This window comes from Caretta caretta, chromosome 2 (assembly GCF_965140235.1).
Source record: "Caretta caretta isolate rCarCar2 chromosome 2, rCarCar1.hap1, whole genome shotgun sequence".
In the NCBI taxonomy this organism is placed as follows: domain Eukaryota; kingdom Metazoa; phylum Chordata; order Testudines; family Cheloniidae; genus Caretta; species Caretta caretta.
In genome coordinates, this window is record NC_134207.1 from 58,840,599 (window position 1) to 58,864,442 (window position 23,844).

Genomic DNA, 23,844 nt, shown 5'->3' on the forward strand with positions numbered 1-23,844 from the left:
CCTTAATCATCTTTTAGCATAATATTTTGTGTGTTTAATTTCCTAGATTTCTAAAATACAAATGGAAATAACAGAAATGCCATCATGTGGCATCATATTGATACCCACATGGGTCATCAGCAGGAGTGGAATCTTTAGATTTACCCCACCCCATTAGCTCAAGTGGCAGAGGTCTGTAACTGAGAGCTATCATCCTCTGTGTGGGCCAGCACTAGAAGTTTGCCATTTGGTTTCACAGATGTTTGCTCGCAGCAGAGGATTGGTGAGACTCAGGAATCTTGGGTTCCATTCCAGACTCTGGAGGGAATTGTTCTCTAGTTGGCATAGACTCTTTTGTCCTCTATCCTCCAAGCGTGACCCATTCTGGCCTTACCCTTCTTGCCTTAGTCCTGTCTCTTCCTCACCCCGGACTCCTCATCATAGTCCTGTTCTCCTCACCTAGACAGTGCTGTTCTCCAATCCTCAGGCTATTCTTCCCACGTCCATTTTCCTTGCATAACAAGTCCTATTCTTACTCCTCCACAGTCCCTACCATTCCTAATCCCAGTCCCCTTGCCCAGCCATCCGCTGGTCACTGCCCATTTGCAGCTCCTTGCGAAGCTAGTCCCAATTCCCCATCTTCTGGCTCCCCATCCTATCTATCTCTGTGCCCTACCACCCATATTCACTATTCCCACTGACTCCCAGACTTAATCTGCCCTCCTTTCTTTTTGAGCTCCTTGTCCAATCTGTCCCTTCCCTCTGCTACTTGTCCCAGTCTTTTTGAACTATCTTTTTCCCCATTCTCCTCCCCCCAACTCGTCATCTGATCTGTCTTCCTGCTCCCCTGATTCTGAGTCCTAGCCTGCTCCCCTATGAGCTTCAACTGATCTAATTGCCCTCAATAATGTATTTTCCCTTGCCTCCATCTCAGAAATGGCCAAAAAGTTGAACCCGAGGTAGAAACCCAGCATAGAAAATTTCAGTCTGAATGGTTAAAGTTTGGGGAAATTATAAGCAATTGAAAACTATGTTTTATAATGGGAAGCGTCAGGCAACCTTAATTGGCAATTGAATCAGCCTGCTCTATAATCCGATTCAGTTCTTTTGCTAACTAAGTGTTCGGCTATATTTTATTTAAAGATCTGGTTTGAAAAGTAACATGCAGTACCAAAGATTTTTTCATTATAGACCTGTTTCACCATTTCTTTGACAAATCTTTGCTCAGCCTGTTTTGCGATGAGCAGTTCCTTGTTGGATCACTTAACTTTGGGCCTCAGCATGGCTGTGTTTTGGTTTGTTTTTCTTCTTCCAAGTACCATAGCATTGATCTGTTTGGTTACTGTGTGATCATAACTCCTTGTAATACTGATGGAAGTTTTATATGCAGGCCTCTGTGCAGGATTACATTCCCAAAAGAAGAAACCAAATGAAAGGTGAGATTAGGCTGAGAAAAAAGAGTATTGATAGCTAGGAAATGAGAGTACTGCCAAGGAAGGAAGGAAGTGATATGGACCTAGTTCTCTTCATCTTTAAAGCTTTCATGTAGGGTATGTATTTGAGTCTTCTGGGATCCACCAGCCAAGGGACCAGGAGCTGCGATGCCATCTCTGCCAGAACCAGAGGGTTCCATGACACAGTACTACTTCCAAGCTTCAAGGCCCACTGCCAGAATTCTTCTTGCTGCAAGACTCTTACCAGTTCATTAAGATGAAATGTAGCCAAATACGGAACATCAGAACAACCTACATTCATCTGTGGAACAATTCATATGTTCAATTGAACTAAAAATGTAAATAAAGGAAAAAATGTGAGAAATTCTATCCGGCCACCATCCTCTTGTTCACCATGGCTCTTCTCCACCATCTCACTATGTCTGCTGTGCTCTAATTGTTTTCAGTCTACCTTGACATTTATAAGCCCTTGAGGTCAGGGACTTTCTTGATATTCGCCTATAAAATACAATGTATATTTATGGTACTGTGCAAATAATTGGTTATAATGTTGGCTTATTTAGGGCTTGATTCTGCAAGGCGCTGAGCATTTTGGCTCTCATCGAGCCGAGCACTTAAGCATATGCTTAATTTTCAGCACTGTGCAACACAAAGTTGAGCATGTGTTTAAAAGTGTGGCTGGATTAGAGTCCAAATGCTCAGCACCTTGCAGCTCTTAATCTTTAATTTTCCTTTTGAACCACGATTAATGGTTCTGAGTTACACAGATATTTTTCAAAAAGAAAAGGAGTACTTGTGGCACCTTAGAGACTAACCAATTTATTTGAGCATGAGCTTTCGTGAGCCACAGCTGTGGCTCACGAAAGCTCATGCTCAAATAAATTGGTTAGTCTCTAAGGTGCCACAAGTACTCCTTTTCTTTTTGCGAATACAGACTAACACGGCTGTTCCTCTGAAACAGATATTTTTGTGTAATTAAAAAACTACTGAATTTTCCCTCACAAATCTAGTCATAAACCATTATATAGTTTTATGTATTTACAGAAGAGAAAAGTTGAAGTTCACATATTTGTTCTTGGTGAAATACATTCCCTTCCTAATAACTTGATGAAGCATTGCAATTCAGATTTAAAGAGAACATTTATAAAGTTTAATGAAAAACAATTTTAAGTCTGACACCTAAAGACAAATCATTTATTCAGATTTATTCTGTAGAGATTTTGTTTTTCTTATTCAACTATTTTGACCTGATCTAGCTTGCTATGGAAAGTAACCAAATACTGCCACCAAAGGTGCTAATACTAATTATGCACAATCAAGCTCGGAGTTTTTCTAGGCCTCCCTGCAGACAGCATGAAGGCCTCTTGTTTCACTTCTAAAAATTTATTAGTATTCAAGTTCAGTGAAGCCTTGATGAATAATTGCAGAAAATAAACACCCATAGGAAGTATGGAAAAGGTGAACTGTAGGAATTGTTCTGACGCTTTGCCTAGAAATTAGATGAGATACATATTTGACTTTCTTTCCTGTTTCTGCTGGCATTTTTCAAAGGAAATGCTAAAATGATTGTGACGTTTTAAAGTAGTATTAAAAAGATAAACCATTGTAAAATGGGGAGGGGGGAGCTGAGGGGGAGAGAAAAAAATCCAAAAATGACCAGTTAGGACACTTTAATGAATGGTTGAATGCACCTCAAAATGAAAAACAGATGTTCTGTGTTAACTTCAATAGCAAGCTTTCTATTCAGATTGAGGTAACTGGACCATCTACTTGGATAGAGGACAGAAACAATATAGATATTGTGCAAGAAGAATTTATACATGTTATATGTTCCATAGATAGTATTGTACTGGTATGTTTCCATACTTTTTTTTGCTGTTCGCTTTAAGGCATATTTAGCATGATGGCTGTAAATAGAAAACCTTGTTGTAACATAAATGTTGCTTTGAACAGGGCTGTTCTTTTAGCAGGTATTTAAGAGGACTCTGCTTTTATATGAAATATACTTTGCATGATACACAGAAAACAAATTTGTAGTCTGACCTTTCAGTGGACCAAAAAACCAAATACAATATATAATTATACAATATACAAATAAAAGGAAATTGGGAGTTTATCTGAGATATTCAGTGTAGTGCAGCATATATTTGGATTTGGTATTTGGATAATGCATTCTGTTAAGAGTTCTGTTCCTCTTGTCATTCATTTGAGTTGGGCAGCCTAGATGTAGCAGATTGGGTATGGAAAGGAAAACAATGAACTCTTGATTTGTACTCCTGAATCTCCGAATGGCTCAGTCTTATTTTCTTCATCTGTAAAATGGGCATGATAATGCAATTGATACATAGCTGCCTCATGGAGATGTTATGAGGATTATGAAATTCAATAACTACTAGTGCAGAGTACTACACTTAGGAAGGAAAAATCAAATCCTCAACTACAAAATGAGTAATAACTTGCTATGTGATAGTACTGCAGAAAAGGATTTGGTGGTTATTGTGGATCACAAATTGAGCAGGAGCCAACGGTGTGATGCAGTTGTAAAAAAGACCGGTATTCTGGGGTGTTGTACGTGAGATATAGGAGCTAACTGTCCCCCTCTACTCAGCGCTGTTCAGGCCTCAGATTGAATACTAGATTCAGTTCTGGTTGCCACACTTTAGGTGAGATGTGGACAAATTGAGGAAATCCAGAGGAGAGAAACAAAAATAATAAAAGCTTTTGAAAACCTGACCTATGAGGAAAGGCTAAAAAAAGGGTTTTAAGAAAAGAAAAGTTTAGTCTTAAGAAAAGAAAACTGAGGGGAGACCTGATAAGTCTTCAAATACGTTAAGGGCTGATATACAGAGGACAGTGATCAATTGTTCTCCATGTCCACTAAAGGTAGGACAAGAAGTAATGAGCTTCATCTGCTCAAGGGAGATTTAGGTTAGATATTAGGAAGCTATAAGGGTAGTTAAGCACTGGAGTAAGCTTCCAAGGGAGGTTGCGGATCCCCATTATTGGAGGCTTTTAAGAATACGTTGGATAAACATCTCTCGGGGATGGACTAGGTATGCTTGGTCCTGCCTTGGTGCAGGGGTCTTGACTAGGTGACTGCTTGATTTCCATTTTAGCCCTACATTTCTGAGAGTCTAAGTTTAAAGAGTTAAAGTTTGAATAGCATATGTATAAAGTGCTATACGTTTTTAGAACACATATGTCCCGACCACTGGTGGGCCCCACCAATCAGCTCCTCTCTCTCCCTCTCTCCCAGTGCCTCCCGCCCACCATGAATCAATTGTTCAGTGACAAGCAGGAGGTACTGGGGGGAGAGGGCAGAGTGAGGGCAGGGCATACGTGGAGGAGGGGTGGGAAGAGGTGGGTTAGGGGCAGGAAGAGGTGAGATGGGGGTGGCAGTTTGGGGGAAGGGGTGGAGTGGGGAATCGAGCAACCTCGGGGAAATGAGAAAGTCAGCGCATGTGGAGGGAGGTGTAGGAAAAGGAAAGCTCAGAAAGAACTGTTCCAGTTTATCTAGTCAATAATCCACAAAGTAAGCCATCCCCAAGTAGACGGTGACATGAATCATTATGCTTTCCAGAAGTAGACCTTGATGTGGTAGATCATAATGGCACATATGGTGGGGACAGGGTGTGGTGAAGCCAAGCTGCCCTGTACCTGATCTCAAGATTGTAGCAGAAGTTAGAGTAGGCCCCCTGCTGCTTTAGCTTGACAGTTGAGTATCAGGGAGCCACAGCTGGCTCTCTCTGGCTGCCCCGCTCCACTATATCTGAGCAGTGCTCAGGCATCATATGGAATGGAGGCCATTATTTTTGTTTAGTTCATGTGCCTTTATGATCTACCAAGGTCTACCATAAGGGCTAATATATAATGGCTAGTACTGTTATACATACCCTGTAGTGATAATTGTATCAGTTCTAACTCTATGTTAATTCTTCTTTCATGGTTGTTATGATGTTTAGATGTTTAGTTGCTGTTTAGATGTTTAGTTGCTTGGCAAAATTGAACTGATTTAGCACTATAATTTAACCTTCTTGTTCGTCTGATGTCATAGGCCCAGATTCCTCTCTTTCTATAGATCCCAGAGATGTCGGTTGAAATCTGTTAATTAGATCCTATAGGCTTGATTGTTCTCTCCTTTCTCTGATAGAGCAGAGGAGCACATTCTCTCTGCACCATTAAAGTGTCAGTCTGTTTCCACTGAGTGACTTTGAACATTGTGCCCAGGGTTTCAGTGTTGGGGGAAGTAAAATATTATTTTTATTTTGCATAGCCAGTGGATGTTTGTTGTTCTCGTTGGCTGCAGAAGGTTTTTTGGTTTATATGTCTCTTCTCATATTTTAAATAGTCTGGTACTTTCCTTAGTCACTCAAGTTTTCTCCGGAGGTCAGTGGATCTTTCCTCACTTGTATTGTTCTAACATCCTAATCTAGTCAGATGAACAAGACGTGGCTTACATTCTATGCCCTTTCTTCACCTCTTCAAGGTTATCAGCCCTCGGATGAGGCCAGAAAGATAGGAAAGAAAGAGTTAGTCCTTGGTGGTGGTTTTCTTCATTACGTTTTCATTTCTCATCCAAAAGTGATATTTTTATTTATCATTTCACTTTTGGTCATTGGTTTCTTCTGGAACTTTTGTAATTACTTGTTCACTTTTTCATCTGTAGCCATGATCCTGGCTTTCTATCTTCACCAGCAGACTCAGAAGTCAAATATTGTCATTATCAATGAAATCCTAGATCCTAAATTTCTTCTGAATTTGCTTCTGAGAATTTTCTTTAATTTCTTCATCAAATTAGATCACCTTTCCTGTTTCTTAATGGTTTTCATAAACATTTTGGGAGTTCTGCTCCCCTTCCTCTCCCCAAGGTCCTTATCTTGTCTCCTTATGTGAAATCTTAGTGAGTTCTTTAATAACACTTAATTTTCAGGTTAAGGAGCAGTATATCAGAGTCAATTGCACCAGGCTCGTAGACTCATTGCTGCAGGTGTTTTTGCAGTGAAGACGTACCCATAGGCACAGCACTTGGTTTTACCAGCCACTTTGTATATGTCTACACTGCTGCTGGGAGTGAGTCTCCCCACCCAGGTAGACAGACTCTTGCTGGCATGCTAAAAACAGCAGGGTGGACGTTGCAACGCAGATTAGCGTACGGGCTCTGAAGCTCACCAGAGCCCATGCTCCAGGCCGAACCACAATCTCCACATGGCTATTTTTAGTGCACTAGCCCCACTAGCACAAGTTTGTCTATCCAGGCTGGGAGGTTCACTCCCAGCTGCAGTGTGGACATACCCTAAAAGATCTGGCAAACTTGTACCAGTATTGGAATGGGTAGGGCATTGCTTTTAGCTGCCTCTTTGGTCCCAGGCTTACAACAGTGTTGCAAAATAGACAGTCTTGGCTAGCTAGGCCAGATTTATTAAACAGAAGGCAAAAAGAGAGTGATAGGAAAGAAGAAAAAATAAGGTGGGGGGGAGGGAGAAAAGGACATGTTGGGAGGAGGAAGGTGTACGACAACCGGAACCCAAGTCTCTCATTCTAGGTGCTGTTCAGGATTTAGCTCAAGTTGGTGGAGATGGTGATGTCATCTGGGTCCCACTCTGGCCTGGAGTGACCAAGACAACTCTCAGGATCATGAGGATGAAGGCTCAGTGGTGTCAAGGTGGATCCTGGGGTGGCAGCCATGATGATAAAATGGTAAAGCTTGCTCTTTTCAGTCCATCTATCCTTCACTCCAGCATCATAATTATTCCTCCCCCCAAAATCTTTTTAAGGACCCCCAAAAGGGGTGATAAGCAGAATAGCTCACCTTCTCATTATTTTGTTAACCATTTAGGCCTAATTTCTGACACACCTATTTTGGTTTATTAATTTCTGGTTCCCTCCTCTTGTTTACATGATGTGATGTTATGTAGTCTTTGGATTGTATTAGTAGACCTTTTTGTTTGAACTAATTCAGCCTTTCTGTCTCCTTTTTGTCTATTTTCTATCAACGTTCATTGTTACAGGTTCCTGTAACATTTTGTGAACCTTGATCCACATTCCAACAGTCGAGATCACAATAGGGTTAGACCGACTAGACCCCTGTTGTTACAACTCTTTAGAAAAACCTCAGTGTAACAGAATTGCTATTAGTTGCCTTAGTTAATTTCTAAACAAAAATGAATTATGTCCTGTTACTCTGACTGGATTAGGACATTGTCACAAAATGTAAGACGCACCTTGAGTCACTTTACTTTTGACCCAAAAGTAGTTGCAGACCTTGATCAAGCCCTTACTGTCCTGCTCCCCCTTTTTTTTTAGCTGCTCCAAAAAATGGTTGTGATATATCTGGAGTTACTCATTAAAACCTGTCACTTACAAATTCAAGGATGCAGAAATAATTGGTTCTGCTTTGTGAATTCAAAATTAGGGCTTTGCAGACTGCTTGGTTTCAGGTGAGCTCGGGGGGGGGGGTGTCTATGCAGAGTGTATTCTGTGGTGTTAGCCAACAGCCCAGGTTCATAAAAGTTCTCAGCACTTCCTTCATCTACCCTACCTGTTTGCCCAGCCCTCTGTAGCTTTGATGCCTTCAGAAGAAAACCAGTGGCCTGCTCCTGAGCTGCTTCTTGAGTCCTCTCACCTGACCCTGACACCATCACAAAGATCTCAACGGAGTACATCCAGCAGAAAATTTGGGGGCAATTTGTTAATGTCAACAGGCTTTCCAATTCTTGACTGACAATCTGAGGGGTTTGGCAGGAAGGCTCCTTCTCGCAACTCCCCAAAGGCTAGAGTGAGCTGCTTTAGTAAGATCAAAGGTAGAGATGTCTAATCCCTAACACAGTAACTGGAGAATACACTAGGGATTACAGGGCTTCTCTTCCACATGTGGTCACTAGGGATAATGGGGCATTTCTGGTCCAGAGCCCAGTATTCTGACTGGAGATAGAAGCAGGAATGTTTTCCCTTTTCCTACTGCAGTATAGGAATGTGTGTGCTGGGGGTTTTGTTGCTTCCTGCCACCCCTAGAAGGTCTCTGGGAAATCCACTACTCTTTAAGGCTGTAGGGAGGTGTAGTAGAGGGCCATTTGTCCCCAGGAGATTGGAAGAGGAAACCAATTATTGGGTCCCTCTGAAGGTGACCAAAGATAAGAAGGGGCAAGGGAAGGATCTTTTAGTATTGAGGTGGTGGGAGATGTGTGATGTCTATGAAGGAGGAGATTGGGGTCTCATTGAAATTCATGCTAGCCTGTCTTCAAGCAGTTTTGCTAAGGGTAGTTTGCCAACACCCTGGCAACAGACCATGAAGGTTTGTGTTCACAAAATACACACATGGTCAAAAACTGCAGCTTTGAACAGTTCTGTACAGAATATCCCTCCCAGCCTCTAAGCAGGAAAAATATTACGGTTTTGGTTTCTTTTTATTTTAGGTAGACGTCTACTGTGTAACCAAAGTTTTGTTGTTCATTGTGCTGACTAGTATGTCTCAGAGAGAACTGAGGTCGTGGAAATTATCTGGGGAAGGATTTCACGGCAGCAGGAAGAAATCCAGAAATGGCAGTACAAATATTGCTTTTGATTGGTTTTGCAGTCTGTTAAATTGATGTGAAGGTGGGAACACTTATTACATATGAACTGGTGAATTGAGAAGCAGAAATTTTATTTTATTTTTGGCCAATAGCAGTTTAAATTGTAATTTCTTGTGTTTCTGTTTATTGTTCTAATTTGTTGAGAGGAGGCTCTAAGCCCTCATCTGGGAAGCCATTTTTCAGCCCTGAATTCAGTTTGAATATCAGACCCAAAGTGTGTCAGAGTTTCTCAAAGATACTTGTAGAAAATTGATGGCTTTCTAGATCTAAATGATGATTAGAGTGTGCTAGAGTTGCATTAACAGGACACTTCCTGTGAATCTCAACATTTCCTGTAAAAAAATAAAAAAATTAAAATACACATGTAAATAAAAATCAGATCCCTAACGCAAATTATTTATGCACAAAAATAGGGTTTAAAATGAGTTTTGGAAAAATGGTGAGTTCACATAACTGTACAAATATTCTTTCTACTGTTAATTCTCATTCCTTAGTATCCTCATCTGGGCGTATATCAGTGTAATGCATATCAGCAGAAAGCAGAACTTTCTGTAAAACGCCTTGCTAATTGACTCAGTATTGCTGGATACTCATTCATTGGCACAATGCATTGAATAAGCAGCTAGTACAAAATGAATTAACAAGCTGATGAAGTGAGCTGTAGCTCACGAAAGCTCATGCTGAAATAAATTGGTTAGTCTCTAAAGTGCCACAAGTACTCCTTTTCTTTTAACAAGCTTAGTTTGTTGCTGAAGTTATTATATTTTCATATTATGCAGTGATCATAATACATTTGAGGACGCATGGAAACCATTGTTCAGCCTCATGGCAGTGTTAAATTCTGGTTATTCAAGTGAGCCCAACTGGCTGCCAAAGTTGGGAGTTTAAATTGCCTGTCAGGAATTAGTACAAAGTAAAAATGAGTACAAATATGTGAAGTAAAGAAGGAAAGGCAGTTATGTCGGGTAGATTTGTTTATGGTTTGATTCCCCATCAAATTTCATCTTTTTTTCTTATTTGAGCCCTCCACCTGCCCCCCCCCCCGGTGACTCATTTGATTGCTCTCTTACTATGTGGGGACTTGTGGGTTGCAAAGGAAAATAGAAGCTGTCAGTTGTAATTTTGATCTGTGTTGTGATATCTGTAGCAATGCCAAATATGGTTGTCTGCTAAGCATTTTTTATGCAAATACTAGTTCCGAGACACAAACTGAAATAAAGTTTATAACGTTAGCGGGGGAAAATAAATAGAACATTCTAGCTTTTTTTTTTTTACACAACCAATATTTGAAAGCCAAGAAATTCAAAATTAAGGTTACATTTCAAGCAATTATGGAAAGGATAAGTTGAAGGCGACTTGCAAAAGGAGGGAAATAATTTGTGCCCTTTGTTTGTTATATATAAAGAAGGCCCAAAACTCAATTTCACAATGTTCATCTTGGTTTCTTTTTAACCTTAGAAGTGTGATGAATATCGAGTATCATCATGCTTACTTTTGCTGGATATCTCTTTGGAGGAGCGGAGAACTAGACTGGGAGCTTCCTTAGCTCTTAGGGGTGAGTTATTAAACGTTCAGCAAAGAAATCCTTTCTCCCAACTGTTTCTATGGCATTTGTATTAAATAGACTTGAATAAAAACACACACAAAACCGAGAGTTTTAAACAGTTGACTGCCTTAGGAAGTGGAAGAATGGAAAGGACAATTAATTTCAAACCTGGGTCCATGAGGCAAGGCATTATAGTAGAAATGATGTGGTTTGAGCACACTCAGCTCTCCCTAAAGTCAGTGGGAGATGAAAATCTCTGAAAATCAGGCCACTTATTTAATTGTTGAACTTCAAGCAGAAAATGTTGGCCTTGATATGTCTCACAATACATGTAAATTGCTGATTGCCTTCAGAAGCATAAAACAAACAGACCACTTAAAAATAATAATTTGTGGTCATTTCTCTAGGGAGTTTTTGCTAGTTCTCTTAAGAAGAACCATCTCAATCATTCATTTTCAGAAAGTCAGTGGGTCCTCTGAACCACCAGGGAGTAAACAGAAAAATTAAGGAGGAAAAAGACCTTTCAGAGAAGCTAAATGATTCCTTTGCATCATATAATAAAGAAAATCTATACAAAGACCTACTGTTATAAGGTAACAAAGATGAATTTGCTGGAATTTGTGGTTCCAGGAGGAGGTGCTGAACAGATTAATGAACAGTAACAGGTAACCAAGAATTTTGAAGGAACATGAGAAGAGCATGGCTGAACTGTTCATAAATAGAGCTGGTCCAAAATGTCAAAATTGGATTTTTTTTTTTAATGAAAGATGGTGAGAATTTCCCCAAAGTATTTACCCAGTTTTCAACCAGTTCTATTAATTAAAATATGAATTTTCTCATTAAAATCACCTGTGACACTGGAGGTCTGGAAAGCAGTAAACGTTTGATCTTCATAAAGGGTGCGGTTGATCTTGGAAATTACAGGTAGGTGAGCTGTACTTCCAGGTAAATTGGTTGAAATGATTATAGAGTTATAAAACACTTAGATCAATATGGATATGACGTGGACAAACCTGTGAGGCTTCTGAATTCTTTGTGTCATCAAGATAGTGGATAAAAAGAACTAGGATATAGAATTTATTTGAAATTTCAAAAAGCTTTTGGTGAAATCCCCCACTATATGATATTCTGGAAACTAAGTAGTCATGAGGCTAGAGATACAGTTTTGTCTGGATTAAAAACTGGCTAAAAGACCAGAAACAGATTGGGAATAAATAGTCAATTTTCACCATGTCAAAACTTTAATTGTGTAGTGTCCCAAGAATCTCTATTGGAATTCTATGTTTAATATTTTCACTTGTCAATCAAATAAGGGTTAAGTGCTGAGGTGGCAAAATTTATTATTGAGACAATTATTTAAGATAGTAAGGACTAAGAAACACTGAGGAACTTCAGAGGAACATAACAGGGCTGGGCAACTGGGCAGCACAATGACAGATTAAATTTAATTTTGACAAATATAAGGGAACACACACTGGAAGGGATCATATGAACTATTCGTGCACAACATGAGATTCCAAAGTAATTGAAACCATTGAGGAAAAAGACCTGGGCGTCATTGTGGACATCTCACGGGAACTTCTCTTTAATGCACAACAGCAATCAAAAAGGGAAATATTAGGATGTTGAGTGAACAACAAGGGGGGACATCAAGGAAACTGAAAGGTAGTTAATTTAAATTGATAAATGAAAACACTTTTTTTACATAACACATAATTAGCCTATGAAACTCACTTTCAAAAGATATAATTGATGTCAAAAAATTCACTTGGATTAAAAAAGGATTAGACATTTATTTGGATGCAAACATCTACAGTTACATTAAATGGGATTGTTTAAAGAGTTATGTATTTATCATATTTCAGGGCAGAAGCCAATGTCTAATTGCTTGGAGCTAGTAAGAAACTTCCCCTTATGGGCAGGTTGTCCTATAAGGGTTTCTTGCACCTTTCTTTAAAACCTCTAGTCCTAGCTAGCTTTGGAGAAAACCTACAGGATTGATGTGGCATGGCAATTGCTATGTTGACTGCTTGCGAATGAACACAGCATTTTTTAATATAATGGTAGCTGGTATATCTCATTAGAAAAGAATATCTCCTTAGTAATTTTAGATGACAAAGCCTATCTGTTCAGTTTTTAGGTCTTGTACTTTTACTGTTTACAAGATAACACCTTTCTTATCTGAAAAGATGTACCCTTCATCATTGATATTAATGCATAACTGATCACCTGTAAATGAGATAACTGCTTAGACTCTATGGTTTTAGTATCCTAGTCTAGCTAAGTGCTTCTGGAGACTCGAAGCACAAAACTCTGCTTGCTCAAAAAGCTCGTTAATGGGTCCCAGATGACATAGCTATCAATTTTTTAGTATCAGATATACATGCTGTATCCATTATAACTTTCACTTAGAGGCAGACTTGACTTAACTGTACAGTAGCTTGTAAGGTTTTTCTCTTATTTTCATTATGAGAGGGGGACAAAACTTAGCAATGTTAGTTGAAGTGAAAATACATATCTGAAAAGAAAATATATGGTGTGTGTATAGTGACACTGAGACAGCTGATGTCTTTCCAAGAACTGCAAGACTTTTTTTTCTTTAAAACATTTCCCAGGTTGTTTAAATGTGCTTTGTAAGCAATGATAAAATGACAAGTTATCATTGATCTGTCCTTTCCTCCATCTCAGAGGGATTCATTAAATAATGCATGTACCCATGTGAATTACCCTTCTTCACTATACTATCCCCAGACCATTAGCCAAATATAGCAATACTAGCATCTTTCAACCCCTAGAAACCCTTTGGCTTTCATTTAATTAAATTATCCCATTATGAAAACTCTTATAATGAGATTAAATTTAATTATTTATCAGACACTTATTTGCACTAGGGATCCTATCAATTATGTATGGTAGCGCTAAACATTTTTCAATCCATCACCTTTTCTTTTCATGGAAGGTGCAATTTATTAAGAGCATCTGAAGTACAGTAACAGTGGAGCTATAGCAGAAATAAGCATGCCATCCTGGTTCAGTTAAAAGCAAATGAAATAGGAAAATAGAGAGGAAAATTCATTTCCCATTCATATTTAAATACAAAACACAGATACAGTATCTTGTGTTGTTTTAATTATTTGATGTAACAGTTTTTTCAAGTGTTGTTTAATAAGACTTAAACCAAATCCAAAGAGACTGGTTGTATTATGCCATGCTGAGCAACTAACAGATACCCATGTTATGTACAGAAGTTTTAATGTCTAATTAGAGCATTTAAAAGAAAGTATATATAAAATAGCTTAAACTGATGTAACTATTAAGCATATAATTTAATTTCTTATGCATTACTGGAAGAATATAACATTCTGAGAATATAAAGTAATTGACCATAGAACTACATTTTAAGGATGCACTTAATGTATGTAGGAAATAAAATGTCAGTAGCCAAGTCTGCAGTTGCCAGAAATACTGCATTACTTGATCTTTCAAAAAAAGATAGAGGAAAATAGTTAGGTTTCCAAAAATTGTTTCAAATGGAATGATATTTTCTGGTGAACATTATGAAGAAGACATAAATGTCAACACAGCTCAGAGCTCTTTTTATCAGATCTCGTCAATATGTAATTAATTATTCATCTGGAGTTCTGTGTGGCTCAGGGCAGGATTTCAGAGAGCTTGTCATTTGCAAAATTGCATAGTCATCACAAGATTGCTTGTTTTTTGCTTTTACAAATAACATGGACATAACTGATCAGCGGCATCTGGTTAGATGATGCGTACAACTGAATGGTAAAGTTAACAACAATAGCCTTTAAATATAGCAAATGCTTTTAAAATGTTACAAAATTCTATCCACCTTCAAAATGCTCATGTTTCTTGTTCAAGTGAGACTGTACGGGGGGGAGGGGTGTAAGGATGTCAAACAAAGTGATTTATACCCTTATTTCCTTGTGTTAGTGCTGAAAGAGGATGTTTGCTTCATTAACTTAGTAATTCACTGCTACAATAAACTAAATATTTGAGAGAATTTAAGTGAGAATGGCCCCAAGTTTTGACAAATTACTACTGAATATTTTAATCTTTCTTATATTGAAAGAACTAGATATGATACATAGAATCATAGAATATCAGGGTTGGAAGGGGACCTCAGGAGGTCATCTAGTCCAACCCCCTGCTCAAAAGCAGGACCAATCCCCAATTAAATCATCCCAGCCAGGGCTTTGTCAAGCCTGACCTTAAAAACTTCTAAGGAAGGAGATTCCATCACCTCCCTAGGCAACGCATTCCAGTGTTTCACCACCCTCCTAGTGAAAAAGTTTTTCCTAATATCCAACCTAAACCTCCCCCACTGCAACTTGAGACCATTACTCTTTGTCCTGTCCTCTTCTACCACTGAGAATAGTCTAGAACCATCCTCTCTGGAACCACCTCTCAGGTAGTTGAAAGCAGCTATCAAATCCTTCTCTTCTGCAGACTAAACAATCCCAGTTCCCTCAGCCTCTCCTCATAAGTCATGTGTTCCAGACCCCTAATCATTTTTGTTGCCCTTTGCTGGACTCTTTCCAATTTATCCACATCCTTCTTGTAGTGTGGGGCCCACATATAATTAATAGAAAAATAACACCTATCTGACAAAAGTCAATTGTATTCCCTGGCTATCATGTTATCAAAGGCTATATAATGTAATACATGGCACCTGAGATCATAAATATTAACTGATTAACCTTCACTACAATCCTGTACATTAGATAAAGGTAGGTAAGATATTTTGATAGCCATTTTCCAGATAGGGAGACTGGGGCACAGCAAGCCGGTGTCAATGCCAGGATTAGTAATCAGGTCTCCTGGTTAGCAGCACCAAGCTATAAGAACAAGTCCAAACTCCATAGTTATGAAATATAACTTCGCCAAAAAAAGTACCACACTTTAACCGATGGGACTACCATATACAAACAACTGTATGGTGAAATTAGCGTTAGAATGCACGTTCGAATCTACAACAAGGAATAATAAAAAATTGAGCAAAAAATAGAAAGGAGGTTAAATAAAAGTTATAGAATTAATGGAAGTTGAGAGAAGAACTCTTGTCTCTTTTGCCATTGGTACAATGTTGTTGTGAATGCTGACTGTGATCGGTTCTGTACAATTATATCTGAAGGTACAGATCTCCTTTCAAGGGCTTACATACTAGTATATGCTCAGTCAAAACAGTTAGGACACATTTAGGTGGATGCCAGCATTGGTTGGAAGTGGTGGTGGTGGAAACCTGGAAGGACATTTTTGAAGGCTTTGCAGAATAACTATGTTTGAAGGAGGGATTTGAAGGTGAGAGGTATTGCTGTTTAGTCTTTGAGAGAAGAGTAGGAGCCACCAGGGAAGAAAGTGTGAAAATGAGAGTGGAATAAGAATACAAGCGTTGATAGAAGTAAGTGGAGAATAGGAGAAAACAGAAATGTCTACAGGGGTGGAGTTGTTCAAAGCCTCGACTGTGCACGAGATGCTTCATTGTGATTTAGAAGGCAAGGAGAAGCCAGATAAAGGATGTGGATACTGAGAGTGGAATGCAGAGCAGCTGGAGAGGGTAAGAAGAGTGTTTAATAGCTTTTTTGATAGTCTGGAATGGAGTGAACTGAATAGCAGTGGGTCAAGAAAGGAGGCTACAGTAGCCACTATGAGAGATGATCAAGGGTTTTTAGAACCCTTTGGGATACAGCGGACAGGACAGATGTTAAGGTACTTTAAAGGAAGTACTGACAATATTTGGTGCATGGAGTAGAGAAGAGTTGAATATGCCATTGAAGTTGTGCACTTGGGTGACAGGGAGGGTGGTGAAATTTTCTATTATAATTGAGAAGGGAAGGATGGCAAGGGTTTGGAGGGAAATAATTAAATTTTCACCATGTTGAATATGACTTGGTGGTGAGACAATTAGGATGAGAAGAGAGAAAGAGCATTAAAACAGCTTGACCACAGCTAGAGAAGATAAGGATAAAGAAGTGGATTTGAGAGTCATTGGCATAGATATAATTTAAACTATGAGAGCAGATTGAATCACCTAGAGTAGAAAAAAGGAGATTCCCAAGGAAACTTGTAGGGATACCAATAGAGAGCAAGAAGAGGGTGCAGTAGAAGCCATTGAAGGAGAAACTGATTGGTTTTCTTTTGTACATTATGTAAGTAATTTTATGGTATGTATGTTTTGTTGATGACTCTGAATCAAAAGAGCACAATCCTCCTTTCCCCACCCCACAAAAACTGTATATTTTTGCCGCTAGCTAATGGTTCCAAGCATTTAATTTAAGTATTCAGGGTAACTAGGATTCAGAACGCCATAAATCTTAGCAAGTACTTGATTCTTCTCCCTGCTTTTTGCATTCTGAATCTTGAAAGCTTTGTGGGATGACTGGCTGGCTGACCACAACTATATTTGAGATTGAGGGTTAGTAAATTGGCAGTTTTCTTGAACTGGCTTTTTTTTTTTAAACATTACCTTCTTTCAATATGAACATGCAGATAGTGGGCAGTAATTTAGCAAATGAACTGGATGTGTGCATGAGTCTTTTATACCTTGAAAATATCTACACCCAGCCACCTGTTTAAATTATGACCAACCATGTGGAAATTGTTTATTGGTAAGTCTACTCTAGTTTTATGCGTATATTTCACAAAGATTTCAATATTTTTAAGTCATCTGTGATTGTGGGTCCTTGTTTATTTCTCTTTCTTTTTTCAGGTGATAGTGATTATTCTCCAAAGAGTTACTAAACGCCTTTTGCTTTCTGCAAATTCAAATTCAGAATGAACATGTAAATAGATTTGATTCTCAGTAAGAGCTTTAGATGATGGAATGGTAAAGAATCTGCATATCCAGCTGGTATCATGAACAGTATTCCAGGAGCCTGCGGCTCCATAAAATTGGTCACAAAGGGAAAATTCCAAGACTGAAGTTCCCAGTCAGCCAGAGAGGTGATCACTGGCAAGCTACTGCTTCTCCTTGATGCTTTCATCATTAATAAAGCAAGCTGATATCACGAATGTCCTACATAAGCTTTTCATTTACAATTCAAGAATGTAACACAAGAAAACTTTCAGAGTAACATTTTCTTATGATCCTAGAATGAGTTAAATTTTAATTAAATGCAAAAACTTGTTAACAGAATAATGTACAAAAGTCAAGACACCAAAGTGTTATAGTTTTTAGACATTGCACATGTGTCAAGCTTGAAATCTTTACATTGTTAAATGTATACCTAAATGTCTTCTAATTATATTAAGTGGACAAGTAAGATTACTAAAACTTTTTTTATTCCTGATTGTTGTGCATTTTTTCAAGCACTAAATTAACATAATTCTACATTTAATTTCTTTGTTTTAAAAATCATTTAAGGAAAAGGGAAATACAATTTGTGCATGCTTAATAATGATATCACTTAGAGCCTTTGAAGTTTCCACCTTGTTGAGCTGAATGGGGTGAGGAATGGTTGTGGTCACGGCTTGTCTGCTGTTGCTGTTTGTCTAGAAACAGTTTTCTGCAATTTTGGGTTAACAGAGGAGTAACATATCAGTTTACATTATGATATCTATGTCTTAGCAATATAGAAAATTTGATTTAAAAATCAGCCCTTCAAATTATAAAACCCAGTAAAATTTGTGAAGAAACCTTAAAACCAAGGGACCTTAAATTTTTTTTAGTTTTCTTGCAGTACTTTTATGTATGTGTGTCGGGGGAGGGTTGTTATGGGGAGTGCAGTTGTTGCTTCTGTTTCAATGGAACATTGACCGTTTTCCCACTGCACATTATCATACCTTGAAATTACCAGCCTCTGTGTCTAGCAGACTCCATGTGGAGAAGAATAGTGTTGCCAGGCATCCAGTTTTCAACCAGAATGCCCAGTCAAAAAGGGATCCTGGCAGCTCCAGTCAACACCACTGACTGGGCCATTAAAAGTCCAGTTGGTGGCGCAGCGGGGCTAAGGCAGACTCCTTGCTGCCCTGGCTCTATGCAGCTCTTGCAAGCAGCCAGCATGTCCGTAGACCCTAGGTGCAGGGGTGGCCTTGGCGGTTCTGCGCGCTGTCCGGGCCCCAGCACTGGCTCCGCAGCTCCCATTGGGCAATGGTGTTCAGTTTTCTGCTGTCAGGAAGTTGGAAACCCTAGAGGTGAAGGAGGGAGAATTTGTGGTTCTTCCAGCCACTGTGAAGCTATCTGTCCTCACTTTGGGGCCCAGGGTGCTGGAACTCTTCCTTACTTCCTTGAAATAGCCTGAGGGTCTCCAGGATTCCCAGCCTACTATATTAAGACCGGGTTTATATAAAATCAAGTCATTCTGTAGCTCATACGCACAGTCATTCTTGTGGGGGAGGAGGGAGGGTTATTGCTCTTTTGGGAGTTGCTAAGCCAAGAACAGCCCTCTTCCCTCAATACGGCCGTAATGTGCTCTCTCATTTTATTCTCTTATGCTCAGCCAAATAAACACCAGTATCATAAATATCTCTGCAGGTTCATGTCACTTCAATGGGAAAATCATCTCCCTTACTGATAGCCAGTTCACTCTTGATCATCTGCTAATGGTGAGAAGGAGGAATTGAACTTCTGATGAATACTGCAGAATGTTCATGAAGCTGTGTGTGCTCCAGATGAGAGAGGATAGCTACTTCCTTGGCCATAGCTGTGTACAACATCAGTTTGAGATGCCTTTCAATTCAGGACATTGAAATGACTCATAATATGGAAGAATGGACCTCTAAGGCTGCGAAGCATGAGCTCTAGCAAGAAGAAAAACTCAGTCAAAAGGTGGAAGGTTTCTGCATCCGTAGTTTCCTTTCCTCTCCTCCATTGACTCTATGATGAACTTGTTTTCTTGAGATGCAGTTTTACTACTGTGGCTAGATACATAAGAGATTTCCAGTGACTGAGGATGTATCGCATTATTACTTCTCTCAATCCAAAGAAGTTGCTCTATCAGCAAAAAATGGAATTGGCTGAGGTGGGAAAATCAGATTAAATAAAAACCCTCAATATAATTCGGTGTGATAATCATATAGTTTTGTTTTATTTCTACAGTTTTACACTATGTTGCAATCTGAATGCAGTGGGTGCAGCAAACTTGCTTCTATAGTTTGAGGACCAGTAGGACCTACAGAGAGAGAGAGAGCTACTGATGAAGTGAAGAACTGAAAAATAATAGTATGTGGTTTTCTCTTGTCCTTACTCTTCTGGATGATTTCTAGCAAGGGAGGCTAGACTTGTAAACAAAAAAGATGCATTGTTGTTGATATTTCCAAGTTATAGTCACCATTTATTCTGTAACAGAAGCTAAGTATTACTACTAATTACTAGGTGCATAGTGTGTTTTCTTAAATGCAAGAGTAATTTTAAATATAATTTGTATTTTGTTGCTGCTTTATGCACGTTACTTTATAGAATATTTAAAGACATTAAACATTTGCATTTTTACACATCTACACATAGAATCCTAGAATATCAGGGTTGGAAGGGACCTCAGGAGGTCATCTAGTCCAACCCCCTGCTCAAAGCAGGACCGATCCCTAATTAAATCATCCCAGCCAGGGCTTTGTCAAGCCTGACCTTAAAAACTTCTAAGGAAGGAGATTCCACCACATCCCTAGGTAACGCATTCCAGTGTTTCACCACCCTCCTAGTGAAAAAGTTTTTCCTAATATCCAACCTAAACCTCCCCCACTGCAACTTGAGACCATTACTCCTTGTTCTGTCATCAGCTACCACTGAGAACAGTCTAGATTCATCCTCTTTGGAACCCCCTTTCAGGTAGTTGAAAGCAGCTATCAAATCCCCCCTCATTCTTCTCTTCCGTAGACTAAACATCCCCAGTTCCCTCAGCCTCTCCTCATAAGTCATGTGTTCCAGTCCCCTAATCATTTTTGTTGCCCTCCGCTGGACTCTTTCCACTTTTACCACATCCTTCTTGTAATGTGGGGCCCAAAACTGGACACAGTACTCCAGATGAAGCCTCACCAATGTCGAATAGAGGGGAACAATCACGTCCCTCGATCTGCTGGCAATGCCCCTACTTATACATCCCAAAATGCCATTGGCCTTCTTGGCAACAAGGGCGCACTGTTGACTCATATCCAGCTTCTCGTCCACTGTCACCCTAGGTCCTTTTCTGCAGAACTGCTGCCTAGCCATTCGATCCCTAGTCTGTAGGGGTGCATGGGATTCTTCCGTCCTAAGTGCAGGACTCTGCACTTGTCCTTGTTGAACCTCATCAAATTTCTTTTGGCCCAATCCTCCAATTTGTCTAGGTCCCTCTGTATCCTATCCCTACCCTCCAGTGTATCTACCTCTCCTCCCAGTTTGGTGTCATCTGCAAACTTGCTGAGGGTGCAATCCACATCATCCTCCAGATCATTTATGAAGATATTGAACAAAACCGGCCCCAGGACTGACACTTGGGGCACTCCACTTGATACCGGCTGCCAACTAGACATGGAGCCATTGATCACTACCCGTTGAGCCCGACAATCTAGCCAGCTTTCTATCCACCTTATAGTCCATTCATCTAGCCCATACTTCTTTAACTTGCTAGCAAGAATACTGTGGGAGACAGTGTCAAAAGCTTTGCTAAAGTCAAGGAACAACACGTCCACTGCTTACCCTTCATCCACAGAGCCAGTTATCTCATCAGAGAAGGCAATTAGATTAGTCAGGCATGCTTGGCTCATTGATCAAAATACACAGGAGAATAACAACATAGACACATGAATGGATATAACTTTATTAACTTAAATATTCAAATGTTGTGGAGAGGCTGATCCCTGCCTTAACTACTAGGCATTAATTGAGTCCAATAGAAGTATGAATGGTCTCAAAGCCAAGGAATGAAGACTTTCTCCCTTAGCTAAATCACTGGTAGCCCATTGCTGAGTATCACCACCTTCCCCTGGAAAAGGTAACACAGCTAACCAAGGGTTGAGAACTGGCTCTTGTAATCAAACCCCCAGTGCTCAATTCATAGTTCAGCCCAGTGATTAAATCCACCACTCTGTCTCCAGGAGGGGAAACAAACATTCAGGTGAGGCGCTCAGTCTGGGAGGATTTAAGACCTCCTCTTATTCCACAGGCTAAATGGGTCCACCAGTCTCTCCTGGGGCCTGTGCTCAGGTTTACACCAGGTGCTGACCCCTTGAAGCCTCTGATCCTCACTGAGCACTCGCTGCAAGTTGTTTTCATTTATTACCTCCTCTTCTTTATTTTTTTTAATGTACTCTGTTTTATCCTTATTCTGTACCAGTATGTTCCAGGATGTTATGAATAAGGTGGAAAAAAACCCACTGGATACCTTGTCAGTCTTGCCCCAAGGGGAAAATTCTTTCCTGATCCCTAAAAGATTAGAGGCACAGCAAACCTGGAAACTCAGCTATGACAGCTACACTGCCTGTGGGTAGGGTGGGTAGACAGGCAACTTTCAGCACCAAAATGCTTAAACACACAGGGAGGCGAGGTTTGCTGGAACCAGTCTGCTTTCTCCCACTCCTGAATTGGCCAATGGGCAGCTTGGGGATGTGGAGCTGTGCTCCACTCTCTCCACCATGCACATGAACTCTGCATGAGTTCGGGGAGTGGAGAGGGGACAAAGATGAGTGCACACCCATCCTCCAACCAGGACCCTATAGGTTGGCCATTCCCCTGTTAGTCAAATTAAACTCCCCCGGCTAACATGACGAGAGATTCTCAGTGGGCTCAGTTTTATGCCCATTGCTGTTTAGCATGTATCGCTACAAATACTAATTAAGGATCATGTTCTAACTGGACAGTTATAGGCAGAGCTTACCTTTGTGGTCCCATAAAACCAGCGGCCATGGGATCCCCAGTATTTTGGTGGTCCAAGTAATATAAAAGAATCTCAGCTTTCATTTTATTAAAAGTAAGTTTCTTGGCTTTTTCCTTGTGAAGTAGCCTTGAAAATATAAACCAATAGCGAGGATTTTCTGAGGCTCACAGGTTACTCACCATTCCCTCACAGCCACCAAGGACTGGGTTTTGGGATTCAAGGGAATCCTAACCATAGGTCTCTTGCTATTTTTAGGAAGATCCCAGAATCAAGTTGATAGTTCCAGGTGACAGTGCTGCCCAAACTGCTGTTAACTCACTGGGGTGCCTGGGGCTGAATCAGAACCCCTGCTGGGCATCCAGTGTGATCTCTAGCCAAACAATGGGAAGCTTAATAACATGAAAAGCAGAATCAGGACTACACCAAGGTCTTGGGAGGCCCAGGGCAACATCTGAAACTGAGGCCTCCTGCAGTCCCAGACCTGTAAGTTTGTTGTTCTCCCCACAGGCGTAAAGAGATTCTGCCTTGTCTGTCTGTGGGGGGGAGGAGGGTGCTACCATCTCGCCCTGAAGTCCAGTCTCGCTGCCGGTGGGAGAGGTATCTGTAATCCAGGCTCTCAGCATGGCAAGTAACCTCAGGCCTGGGCAATGATGCGAATGGCAGCAACAGTGGTTTCTGAGCCCAGTTGGGCAGGGGAGTCTGTCCAGGTTGTAATGCCTCCCACTCAAATTTGGCCCAACCACTCCTCTAGTTTTGGGGGTCCTGTCAAACAGGGAATGTAGGGCAAACTGCCCCTTTTGCCCCTGCCTTTGTGCAGCCCTGAGCACAATAGTCAAGGTCACTGAGCAAGGAACTATTCCCAGCTCTGACAATAACTCCCTTTGTGGCTCTTGTTAAGACACAGAGATGAAAATTTTCATCAGGCACCTGTAGATGCTTAATTTATACACCCATGTTTTAAAATGTTGGTCTCAACCTATTTGTGCCTTTGTTTCTACATCTGTAAAATGGGGGTGATAATGCTTACCTACCTCAATGAGGAGTTTTGACAACTATGTAAAGTGATCTAAATCCTAAAACTTACAGATTGCAGGCAGACCCCTCCAGAGCCTGTGCGCCTAATGAGAGTGGATAAGGAGAAAGGCACAGTTAAGAAAGGCCTGTTAAGTTTGGAATCATTTAATTAAACCTCTCCAAAATCATCAGGCTAACAATAGTGAGAAGTCATGGACAGGAATCCTTTTTCAAACAAACCAGATGTTTTGCAGGCCCTCCTGAAAATGCAAAAGTGAGACAACGTTGAGTATTGTCTGTGTTAGATCTTGATTCTTGTCAATCTGGTTACATATCTGGTTATGGGATGGAGTCTGCCTTAGTGGCAATTATAGATGATATCATCATGAATGAATATCAGATGTTCATGATGATATTGTTAGATCTATCAGTTGCCTTTGATGCCTTTGATCACGTGAGTGTTTGTTTGA

The 23,844-nt window shown here is 40.1% G+C and overlaps 1 protein-coding gene across 5 annotated transcripts in view; it reads left to right on the top strand.

Annotated features, from left to right (window-relative positions):
• The window catches only part of EYA1 (EYA transcriptional coactivator and phosphatase 1), a 227,777-nt gene that overhangs the window by 65,703 nt on the left and 138,230 nt on the right, over window positions 1-23,844 (top strand). For 3 of the 5 annotated variants that reach the window (XM_075125123.1, XM_075125125.1, XM_075125135.1), the window contains exon 2: window positions 19,609-19,731. The exons of 1 other annotated variant lie outside the window; for it this stretch is intronic. The gene's annotated coding sequence lies outside the window, so the exon portion shown is untranslated. Of the gene's footprint in view, window positions 1-19,098; window positions 19,532-19,608; window positions 19,732-23,844 lie in introns of those variants that run through there. One more of the 5 variants, XM_075125124.1, reaches the window with a different exon arrangement.